Source organism: Carica papaya, chromosome 1 (genome assembly GCF_054855325.1).
Source record: "Carica papaya isolate Zhongbai chromosome 1, ASM5485532v1, whole genome shotgun sequence".
Taxonomy (NCBI): Eukaryota; Viridiplantae; Streptophyta; class Magnoliopsida; order Brassicales; family Caricaceae; genus Carica; species Carica papaya.
Genome location: NC_142309.1, coordinates 21,590,915 through 21,603,633, shown reverse-complemented (window position 1 = coordinate 21,603,633; position 12,719 = coordinate 21,590,915).

Here is a 12,719-nt window from a genome sequence, read left to right as displayed (position 1 = left end):
CGTTCTCTTTCTTCTTCTCTCTCCCTTCTCGTTTCTCTCTACTCCGACTCCTCTCTCTCTCTTTCTCGAACCTTCTTTCCCCTCCCCGCTCTCTCTCTCTTTTGTTTTCTCTTTTCTTTTTTTTTCTTTTTCCTCCCCGCCCTTTCTCTTCTCTGTTTTCTCTTTTCTTTTTTTCTTTTTCCTCTTTTTCTTTCCTTTTTTTCTTTTCTTTCCCTTCTCCTATTTATACCTTACGTGCCTCTCAAAACGACGCCGTTTCCCCACCCCTTTTTTATTTTTTATTTTTTTTTCAGTTACTACACTAATCCCTTTGAATTTAAAGGTCTTGTCATTGAGAATATTAAAATTCATTGTCTTTCCATGACAATCTATATTGACATGGTATGTTGCTAACCAATCTATTCCTAGTATGATGTTAAAATCATACATGTTTAGGAGTATGAGATCTACTGGTAACTCTCTATTGGCAATCTCTATAATACATACTCGCCAGACTGTACTAGTGGTAGAGTCCTTATTGGCTGGGGTAGAGACTACTAATACATATTCTAAAGGTAACAATTCAATGTTCAGATACTGAGCAAACTCATGTGATGTGAAAGAGTGTGTAGATCTTGGGTCTATTAAAATTTTAGTTAAGGTACTAGAGATAGTGAACATATATTGGATTACGTCCTGAGAGGATTGAGCATCTCACTCTGTAATGGCATATACTCTTTCTTGAGTTGTTTGGTCTAATATGCTATTTGTTGACACTCTTTGATTCGATGTTGAGTACTACCACATCTGAAGCATCCATTTGTCAACTTGTAGCAAGGTCTACTAGTATGGTTCTTTCTATAATGGGGGCATATCTGTTCTGGCCCTTGTACTAGGGCTAAGAGATCTATTTTTTACCTTTTATCATACTGTTGGGGCTCATAGACCTTCATCTTATTGTTTGGCATGAATGGTCTAACCCGCTGGATCTGTTGTGGGACTAAGCTTATAGCCTCTTCTACAATCTGGGCTCGTTCCACTACTTATTGATAGTCATTAATTTTCAGAACGAATATTTTATCCCAGATCTCTTTACGCAAACCTCTCTAAAACTTTCTGGATTTTAGGCTTCCATCTACTACTAAGTTGGGCACGAACCGAGCTAGCTCTATAAACTTTTTTGCATATTTTGCCACCCTCATATTTCATTGCTTTAATTTTAAAGACTATATTTGTTTTTGTTCTCCAACAAAATCAGGAAAATACTTCTCTAGAATGTTGCTCCAAATATTTCCCAAAAGGATCAGTGTCCTCAGCGATCCCTTTTTTAAGTGCCACTAGTATTTTACAGCTCCCTTAAACATGAATGTGGTTAATTGTACCTTTTACTCTGAAGTGGCGCTGAGAACATCAAATATCTTCTCCAACTCCATGATATATTATTCGGCTAATATCGGGTCGATTGCTCTAGCAAAAGATGGTTGGTTCATTCTCTTAAATCTTTCAATGAGTTTTTCATTATTTTTCTCTATCAGCTAGGTGTTACTAGTACTAGCATTATTACTGTTTGTAGCACTTTATGTAACGACCCCGAAAATATCCAAAAGAAATAAAAGATAATTAAAGCGCAGAAGCGTAATAAATGTTCATGATTTATATTCCTTACACAAATAACTAAAAGTACCAAACAATGTTATAGAATTCACTCTTTTGAAAGAAATATAAGAATAAGAAAATAAACGAAAAATAAAGAAATCTAGCATCTACTCGCAATCTTCCTGCGTATCGGGCTCTGAAACCTGGTTCTTTTTATCTGAAATGGTTAAATAATGGATGAGTTATATTAGTCCAGTAAGGATATCACACTATATCACCGACACATAAGTAAATGTTGGTATAAAATCAACACACTAATGGAGTACTTAATTTAAATAAATTCGTTTATCATAAATAAAACCATTTACTCTTCACTTACCGTAGTGAAATTCATAAAAATAACCTAGCAGACAATTAATATAATACAGATCATAGTTTCATATAAAATCAGTAACATAACACATATCACAAGTCTATATGCATCGTCAATAAACCAAATAATAACTGTTACTTTTTCACTAGCCTACTAGTATCTGTGGGGCTTCATAGGGATATCCCCGCTACACGCGAACTCTTTCCTTTAACAATCTCAATTACGGGCTATCCCCATATCCCGTTCGATATGAGCGCCAAATTATTAAGTCTCAATACCCTGTTCGGTATGAGGGTGAAGCGGGCCATCTCTATACCCCGTCTGGTATAAGACAACGTTCACGGTAGGGTTCCCTATGTACCCGATCCGTCTACCATCTCCCAGGATATCCAGTAAGGCTGCCGTTTTCATCTATTCATCTTCCCAAACAACTTTTTCGTTTTTCGTTAGTCTCTATTTTCTAAATCAACCATAATCACATAAACAAACAAATATGCATCAGAGAATACAATCATATCTCAAATTTCCAACTAAACGGTGATCACGTAAGGCAGCAATACATGCATTCAAACCATAAAATTGATAAATCAGATACTATCATGCCTTTAAACTATAAAATAAATCAACAGAAATCAATTTCAAGTTGCGGCTCCATTAGCAATCCGTAATTAATTATGCACATTTATTAAACTTTCACAAAATACTATATTATTATTTATTTAAACTTCAATTCTATAATAGGGAATAAGATGAGGGATCCTTACTTGATTTGATACCCGAAAAACTAAGCTGTTCGACTGCGCCTACAGGTGATTTCCGGGTTTCTTGAATTTTTATTTAGAAATTAAAACGTGCTAATAGTACCTATAAATGTCTCAAACAAACCCAAAATTAGTCTCGGAGCCCACTTGGCCAATTTCAAAATTTCGACACGGCGGCTCTGCAGTGCTCCAGCAATGGCACCGTTGTCTGCGGCGACGGTCTGCCTTGAGTCGATTGTTTTCGACTGTTTTCGGCCAAATTCAACCGATTTTACATTGATCCCTACGAGAAAATACGTTAAAGAGCATCGATTGGCAAAAAGAACACAAAAAAATAGAACTCACCGGCGGCGGAGCTCTCCAATGTGGCAGCTCCTCCAACTCACGTTGTGGTTGGGTGTTTTGCTCCGGTCAATCTGTAGAGAAGGATACAATGATCACAACGGTAAAAAAATTATACATAACGGGAAGCGAAAATGGCCTCATCGGAGGCATTTTGTGAAATTTCTCGCAGCGGCACCACTAGGCTTCGTATGCATTTTTGGGCCAATTGGCTGGTCTTTTTGTTTTGATTTGGCCATAGGTGAGCTTAAAATTGAATTTTGAGCAAAAGGGGAAGTTTTTACCTATTTTGGCAGTCGAAAAGGGTTTCGGTGCGGCGGCGCGTGGCGACGGCTCCTTCATGGCGGCCAAGTCTTCTTATCCAACGAGGGGTTCTGGCGGCTAGGGTTAGGGTTTGGTGCAAATGAGAGTTATTTATATCCGTCCACTTTTGATCTGGGTCATCAATCGTGTTTGATCTGAATTGTCCGATCGCAATTAAATAAGGAGTGAATTTGGACCGTTCATCGCGACCCAATCTAGACCATCCATCGTGATCTAATCTGGACCGTCCGATCGTGTTTAAATCTAGTCGTTCGATCACGTTTGGGAGAGAGCGCATCCAGGTCGTCCGTGCGCGCGGGAATAGACCTAGGCCATTCGATCGCGGGCACGTGGATTGCCCGCGTGGCTCCCCATGGCACCGCATCAGCACTCGTTGCCACGTGGCGCGTCCTCGTTCGTTGGGGCTGCTAACTGGGCATCCTACGTGGCAATTTTTTTTTCAATTTTGTTTTGACCCTTAGTTTTCGATTTTCTTTCAAAAATACTCCAAGAACCCAAATTTTTACCCATTTTTCTCAAAATTGCTTTCAATTTCATCCTCCATCAATTTTACTTCCTTTTTTACTCTAAATTAAAATTAAAAATTAAAAAATTAAGAAATTATATTTATAAATAAATCTTAAATTATATTAAAATTAAATTTAGGGTATTATAGTTTAGCAATGGACTATGTGTTGAGTTACTACCGTGGCCAAGCCTTCAACTATACGGATGAGTCTATCTAGACTCTACTTGATCAAGTCTTTCACCTACTTCCTCGGTATCCTTGCCATTTCATTCATGGAATTCAAATTTAGAGACATTTCCCTATGTTTCTCAACTCTATTTAAATTTTATGTGACCCTAAGCCTCATATTCAAGGGATATCCTATAATTGTGGCTCTGATAGCACTTATCACGGACCACACCCCGTTTTATAAGGTAATGACCAGAACATACTTTCTTAAAACATATAGACTCAAGTTAAGTAAAATAACTTAACTTTATTAATAATAAAATAGTCGCAGAAGTATTACATCCCTTAAATATAAAATATAAATATATGTATAATATTCTAAATTTCTTTACTTACATTATTAAACAAAAATACGAAACAATAACCTTAATATCAAAGTTTAGACTTCAGAAATTTTCTATGTATCATCGCTCACTCTGTAATGGTATCTTCTGTAGCACCCGGAAAGGAGGAGGAAAAAAAAAAAAAAAAAAAAAAAGGGGGGGGGGGGGGGGGCCACGTCAGCAGCCACGTCAGCAGGCCCGGTCAGCAGTCCCGGCCAACCGGGGCCTGCCACGTGGCAAGATCGCGTCACTCCAAAAGGAGCCACGTTGGCGATCTGCGTGGGTGCGATCCGACGGCCCAGATCAATCGCGCGATCAGACGGTCCAGATTCAAACGCACGGACGGCCCAGATTCAATCAAAAACGAACGGCCCAGATTAAAACGAAACGAACGGCTGTGATCAAAAGGCAAGGGGTTATAAATAGAACCCCCACACCAGACCACAAACCCTAGCCGCCAGCCGCTCGCCGGAGAAGACGAACCAGAGGCCGACCGCCGCCACCCGCCGCCACTCGCCGCCGCACCGGGGAAATTTCCGACCGCCGATCGAGGTAAATTTCATACCCCCGACTCGTTTTTCCCCACTGATTCCTCCTATGGCCAAATCGAAGCCGAAATCCCTGCCAAACGGCCGGAATACGCGGCCGAAGCCCAGCGGCGCCGCCGCGCCCCCTCTCGGTTTTTGCCTCCGACGAGGCCCTTTCCGGCCTCCGTTCGATGCAATTTTTATATCACAGTGATCACCATTCTTTTCTCTACAGGTTGACCGAAGCCAAATCACCAAAACACGAACCTCGCCGGAGAGTCGCTGCACCCGAGAGCGCCGCCGCCGGTAAGCTCCGTTTTTCCGTGATTTTTTGGCCCCCCGAGGGCCCTAGGGTTGTTTTCTGACAAGGACCAATGCGAGCGTGGCCGAATTCGGCCGAAAACGGCCGAAAACAGCCAACCCGAGGCGACTCGCCGCCGCCAGCGGCGGCGCCGTCGCCGGAGCACGGCGGAGCCGCCGTGCCGGAGTTGCGATTTGGGCCGAAAGAGGCCCTGGGCCTAATTTGGATTTTTTTTGGAACACGTGCAGGTACTGTTAGCGTGTTTCAGTTCCCCGGAAAAAAATTCAGGGAAAATTAGGGACAGCCTGCAGGCGCACTGTGAATCGTATTCGGATCCCGAAAACAAGTAAGGACCCCTCACCTTATTTCCTATCACGGTATTAAAGTTCAAAATGATAAAACGGTATTTCTTGAATCAATGCATGTGTGAAATTGCTTAAGGTAGCTAATGGAGCCCGAGTCTAGTGTGATTGGTGGTTTACTGTTATTTGGCCTGTTTACAGCTTTAAATGCAAAATGAGGTTTGATGTGTTTATTTTACAGATTTGTGTGCATTTACTACGTTTTTATTAATCATGGGTTGAATGACTGAAAAAAACCGATACTGTATGTTGTCTGTTTGGCATGAACTACTGTTTGCTTGTTTGTATGTGAATTGATGATGCTTATTGAGGAAAAGGAAAATCAAAGATTGTGTAGACTGATAATTGTATGATGGGGTCAGCCTGACTAGATATCCTGGGAGATGGTGGACGGACCGGGTCCGTAGGGAACCCTACCGGGATTGTGGTCTCACATGCCGGACGGGGTATGGAGATCTTATGGTTTTGGCGCCCATACCGGACGGGGTATGGGGACGGCCCGTTTCACCCTCATACCGGACGGGGTATTGAGGTTTATGGTTTTGGCGCCCATACCAGACGGGGTATGGGGACGGTCCTGGAAACTGATTATGAATGTTAAAGGTTAACGGGTAGCGGAACCCCTATGGACCCCCACGGATACTAGTAGGCTGGTAAATGAGAAAAAGATATGTTGTACAATGATTGAATTACAAGAGGCGTGATAAGTATTACGTTATACAGTTTATATATGATTTCATGATGATGATGATGTTATTGCTTTCGTATATTGTCTTATGAATTTCACCGAGGTAAGTGAATGGTAAAAGTTTTATTATTAATAAAAGGTTTTGTTGTAAATTATGCTCCATTGGTCTTTTTGTGGTTTTCTACCCACCTTTATCTCCGTGACGGTGAGATATCGTGATGTTCTTACTGGGCTAGTGTAGCTCACTCCTTAATTAACCATTTCAGATCAGGAAGACATGGTTCCCGAGCCCGTTCCGCAGGAGGACGACGAAGGGGATGCCTAGAGACTCTGTAGTCATACGCATAGTTTATTTTCGAGTTTTCTTTCTTAGTTAGTTTAACCTTTTATATTTTAAGTACGTTTTTTTTGGGTTTTTTCGTGTAAGGGATGTTAACTGAAATTTTGATCTCGCTTCCGCATTCGATATATTTAAATACTCATTTCTTTTTTAATATTTTCCGGGGCCGTTACATCTTCAGTATCTTGAGGGTAGTAAGGGGTGAAATAAAATATTTCAATAAACAATATTATGAAATCACAGTATAGTACATGTAATATATAGTTTTTTTATACATAACAAAACATATATCGTATAATTTTTTTCAAAACAGATACGAATCAGAAGATGAAGGCACAAATCAAAAAATAGATTCATGTTGTATACTTCATCACTATTATGGAGGATTAATTAATTACCATACATTATGCATAACACATATACTTATCACTGGTTCTCTATGTATTCGGACACGGAACGACATACATGAGTTCCTTGAAACACTACTACTCCCCAAACACAGAACGATTAGGGCACGCAGATCAGACTGTTTCTCCATGCACCTGAATACAGAACGATTATATATGGGTACACACTTACTACTTCGCTAATACACTCGAACACGGAATAGTTATGTACGACCAGATTGAACTCTAGCATAATGTAGGTGTTTTCGAAATAATTTTTTTTCATAATGAGTGATGCACACATATCAAAATCACATTTCGAAAATACAAAACAAAATAATACTTATATTGAATAATCTTTAACAAATATTTACTTAACAAATACATAAGATAAATAAAACACGTACATATTTTTATACTAAAAATACCTAAAATACTTCAAAATTACGTAGGTTATGAATTCATAATATCTACTTATTTTAGCTCCTTAACCATCGTAGTTTTAATTCCGGCAGAGTTCTAACTTTATTTATGATTTTTTTCTCCAAAAAATTTAGCAGAGTTTTGAGATGATTTTTGGCAACTTTTTGACTAAAAAATATCCAACATAATACTCAAAAACTAATCCAAAAAATTAAAGAGAAACTAAACTTCGAAACTTAAGAAAAAGTTTATTTTTCTAACAGTTTATAACTTCTTTTTAATCGTGATCCATATTCTTATTCTCTTTCTCTTTCTTTGCTCTCATAAATTTAATATAATTTTCTCAAAGTTTTTATCTAAAACTTCAAAATACTCTTAAATATCACATACTTGGTACTCTATCTTTTTTCCTTCACCTCTATGCTTTTCACTATTTTTCTCTCATCTAAAATGTCCATTCCTCTCTTCTTCTATCCTCTATTTATAGGAATGGGGAGTCATAAGGGAAAGGTTGTCACCATTCCGTCGTACTATTTCATATAAAAGTTGTTATATTTCATCACGTCAATTCACTTAAAAGTTTACCACTCTTTACATGTTGTTTTATTTAAAAGACCTTTTCACATGCCACTTCATTTAAAATGTTACTACTTTTCACATATCATTTCATCTAAAAATTGTTATTTTTTGTTATATCATTTTATCTAATAGTTATCACTTTTTATTATACCACTTTATTTAAAAGATTCTCACATTTTTTCATGTCTCTTCATGCTTATTCTAGCTATTTTATCATTATCTATTTTTTTTTTCCGTTTGATTCTAAACTATGTAAGTAATTTTATTATATATTTTTAAATACATGCAAAACTAAATTAAATGTATCAAATTTAAAAAATTAATTCAAAAATATTTTCAAGCTATCACAGTGAATATGATATTAGACGTTGAAATTTTTAGAACATTATTTTTTTTTTGAAAAATTATTTTATTTGTATTTTAATTATTTAACAAATATTTAATTTTTATTTAGCTTTTCTCATAAATATGTATAAATATATAAAATAAAAAAAAATATTTTTATGTATTAAATCAAACTTTAACTACTAAATTACTCTTTCTAAATTGTTTTAGAGAATATTATTTACAATAATACTTAATATAATTTTTGTTATTTTTACAATGACCTTAAATTTTGGGCTTAAAAAAGTTTTGGCCCAATGGCGAATCCTTGTAAGCCCAGGCTTGAAACGGCAGTCAACAACGTCGTATTAATTTAAAAGAAAAGTAAACTGCCCATAAGTTTGAGCGGTTACATAGCATGATATTTCATGCCGAAATCAAGGGTATTTTAGTAGTTTATGGCACCAATCTTTATAAACCCTAGCATCTTCGCTCTTTCTCCTCGCTCTCTGCCTGTCAACTGCTGCTCCGTCTCCGTCGGCGTCGAGAAGATCTGAGCTGAGTGCAAAAGCGCGTATTCGTAGTTTCTCCTCTCTGTACTGCCGTTATTTTTAAGGGTTTTAAAGAAAAACTAGTTGTTTCCAATGTATGCTGTAAGGCGCACTTTGAACTCGTAAACCCTAATTCTTGGCCCAATGATGCAGAAGATATGTGTAGAGCGGTTGCTTTTGGGCGTTTTTGCGTTCATCTGCTTGGTCACTGCTCGCCACCGCTACGTCATTTCATCTTCCTCGTGGTTATACATATATATATACACACACACACACACACACACACACAAATATATACCCTCGCACGCTTGCACAGGTAAATGCGCTGCGGTGTGCACAGGGGCTTTTGGTGGATTCCATTAGCGTTAATCCGCGGATGATCAGTTTAAAAGCTATGAGATCTGAGGGCCTTCAGTTTGCTACCCACTATTTTTTTCGTCATTTAACTTTGCTCAAATTATTATTTCTAGGAACGACTTTTGTTATGTGTTTGGAGTTATCGGATTTAGTTTCTCATTGACTTTTCTTTTTCTTAATTCTGCTTTACATGTTCGCATATATGGTATATACGCGCTGGGTTCTCATTCTTGCAGTTCTTGGTGTATATATAATTACTTAATGTTTTTCTTGGTTGCAAACGCCCAATGATGGAAAACATATTGACGAGGTTGATGATTCGGGTTTCACTCTGAGCCTTTTCATTATCATCACCATTGTCATCATATTCTCTTTCTTTCTTTCTTTCTTTTTCTATCTATTTATCTATTTATATTTCTCCCTGATTGGCATGGATGATGATGTGGATAGGCTCATAATGTAAACCAGTTCAGGTCACCAGTGAACAATTTTAGCTATGAGATCTGAGGGCGGTTGTAGTTTCTCTTCTCTATGGAGTATCTCTATCTTAAGATTCACCTGTCTCATGATTGGCAAGTAAATTATTATCCTGCATTGCTATTTTCCGTCATTTCAGCATATTTTAAACTTGCTACTGAATTAAGCATCTGACCAACAGGCAGAGAAACTACTTCTGTAACTTGGGATTTCCATGTTCAGACTTTGCATTATGGGTTGAGTGAGTTATCTTTGCTATGTTTTGTAAATTCCACCTTTACGACATGCCAATTCTTGCAACGTGTCCCTGTGAATAGTCAATCTATTGGTGTCCTTTGCTATTTCTTCTGAGTCTTATGTGACTAATCAAGTCCTATCACCTTGCTTTGTGTCATGAAGAATATACTTATTGGATTATATATAATTTAATGCACAATAAAGGAGCACTATTCGGACTTTATCATGTAATATCAACTGTAAATATTTTTGGGTGAGTTTCCAGACGGTGATTTGTAAGTCATGGAAACATGTTTTTATATTTCTTATCTTCTCATATTTATTGGAAATGCTCCTTGCAGTCCTTTCCCATTCTAATTCTGTTCGGTGTATAATGATTTAGCTTATAGATATTGACTTTTGTTACACTATTATTATTTTTTTTTACAACTGCCCAGTGATGGAAAAGATATATTAAAGAGGTTGATGACTGGTATTTCACTCTGAGCCTGTTTATGATCACCAATCTTGTCTTCATTCTCATCATCTCACTCTATCTTTCTCTTCTTCTTCTTCTTCTTCTTCCCTCTCTATCTTGTTCTATCTATCCATCTGTTTGTTTGTCTCCCTTCCTTGGCATGGATGATGTAGATAGGCTCTCAATGAAAACCAGTTCAAGTCCACCAATGAGCCAATTGAGCTATGAGATCTGAGGGCGTCTGTTTTTTGTCACTGCTATTAAGCATCTCTATTTTGAAATCCTAAATCTCAAAATGGCTAATAATTTTGTTTACTTCCTTTTATTTTGTTTTCTTGTTTGAGCATATTTAGAACTATTGAGTTTAAGTGTCAGACTACAGTCTGGGCTTCTATTGTTTTGATTTTTACTACCGTGTTTTGGTAAATCCGCATGATGGACTGACTTATCTGTGCTCTATGTAGGTCATTTTTCATTATTGTTATGGTTATATTGTGCTTAGCCTTGCAGTATATATCAGTTTTTAGTTTATTTATCAGCGATATTTTGGGAACCATGTGAACCTATTTCTCTCCTATGGTGTTGCTACCCTGTCTTGTATGACTTTCCTGCCTAGAACTTTGCTTTGTGTTTCTTTTCCTCAAATAAAGAATGTTCGTTCTTTGATTGCATATCACCAATATTCAACTAAGGAGCATTTATGGGATTCTTTAACACCTAATACTCAATTATGGTACTGCGTTCCTATGTTTCTGCAGCTGTATATTTTATTTTATTTCTGTCTACAAGCCATAATGTCTGAGGATGGCCATTTTGAATTTTATGTTGTTGCTATGTTGCAGATATTTTGCTTTATCCTCGAAAGTGAATGTTATGGGTGCTTTTCTAGAACCTGGTTGATAAGCTATGAAAATGCTGTTTTTGAGAATGTACATTTCATGTTTACAACTAATTTCTCTCTTTTTTTCCTATATACCTTGTTACAAATTTTTGTTTCCTATTTAATGGTTTTTTGCAGGAATAGTTGTTTTCATACTTTTCCCTATGATGGACAAATGAACTCATGAAAATGGCTTATGTTTGATGATTAAGTTTTTATGCGAAGACAAGCACAGTTGTAGAATTGGTGGCTTTGTGGATTTCTTTCCATAGTTGGATGGCAAAGATTTGTTGAGGATGAGTTCTTTCTTCGTTGCAGGAGTATCACCTAATTTTAGTTTGAGAGGAAATATTGTCTTTTTTGCCCCAATCTATAATTGGATGGTTATTGGTTTAAGTCTGAAACTTTGTCTAAGATCATTATCATTTATGATGTTTTTGTGATTATTGTTATTTTTTAGTATTATTTTGGAGTGGCATTATGGAACAGCTTACAAGGTATTAGAGGAAGCAGAAAAATGTTGGCAGAGGAAGAAGGGAGCACATTGTCGGTAATATATTTCTTCTTCTAGTGAATTTTAAGGAATCAGACACAGACTTCAGCTAAATGGAAGTTCTCCATTTTGTGTTGAAGCTGCCATTCGTTGTTAGCCTTGAAACTGATTGCAGTGTGAAAATAGGAATGACATTTTATTCTCTTTTACATCTCTCATTCTGACAATATTCTTTTTCTCCTTTGTCACACTCGTTATTAATGAATTAGGAAATCCTAATATCTTGTAGCAGCTTTCCAAACTCAGGGAAAAATAGCGAAAACTTCATCTGATGAAAATGGTTCAGTGACATGGCTTTGATAAATTGTGCAGATTGTATGAGATACTTAAACGAGCTATGAGTTACAAGGGCTTGGGTTTAGTGGTGTTTTTTTTTTCAGCTTCACTGTTTCTGCATGGTTTTTATCTCCCTCCAGTAGATGTGTTGGTAATGTTTTCAGCTTATCTCATTTATAATCGGATTTAGTGTGTGATTAGGGATTCTGCTTGAGACCTAAAGGGATCATAACCATAGTACGACAGGGCAACTCTTTTCAGATTTAAACTTTGTGAAAGGTTGTTTTTTGACCTTACCGTGCATGGATTCAATGATGACTCCTTAAATGGAAAAAAAAACTTATTGGTCAGACTTGGATTTTTGAGAGTTCAATTCTTAATTTTTGTATTATATTATGTTAAAATTGATTTAAATTTTAATTTTATGGAATAGAAGTATCTTTTATGCAGAATTCATATAAATTTGAAGAAAAGATTAAAGTTATGGATGGATTGTAAGTTCTTTGTTATGTGTTCAAAATCTTAGCTCTAAAATGACAGTTTAATGGTTAAAGATCCTTGCTTTTT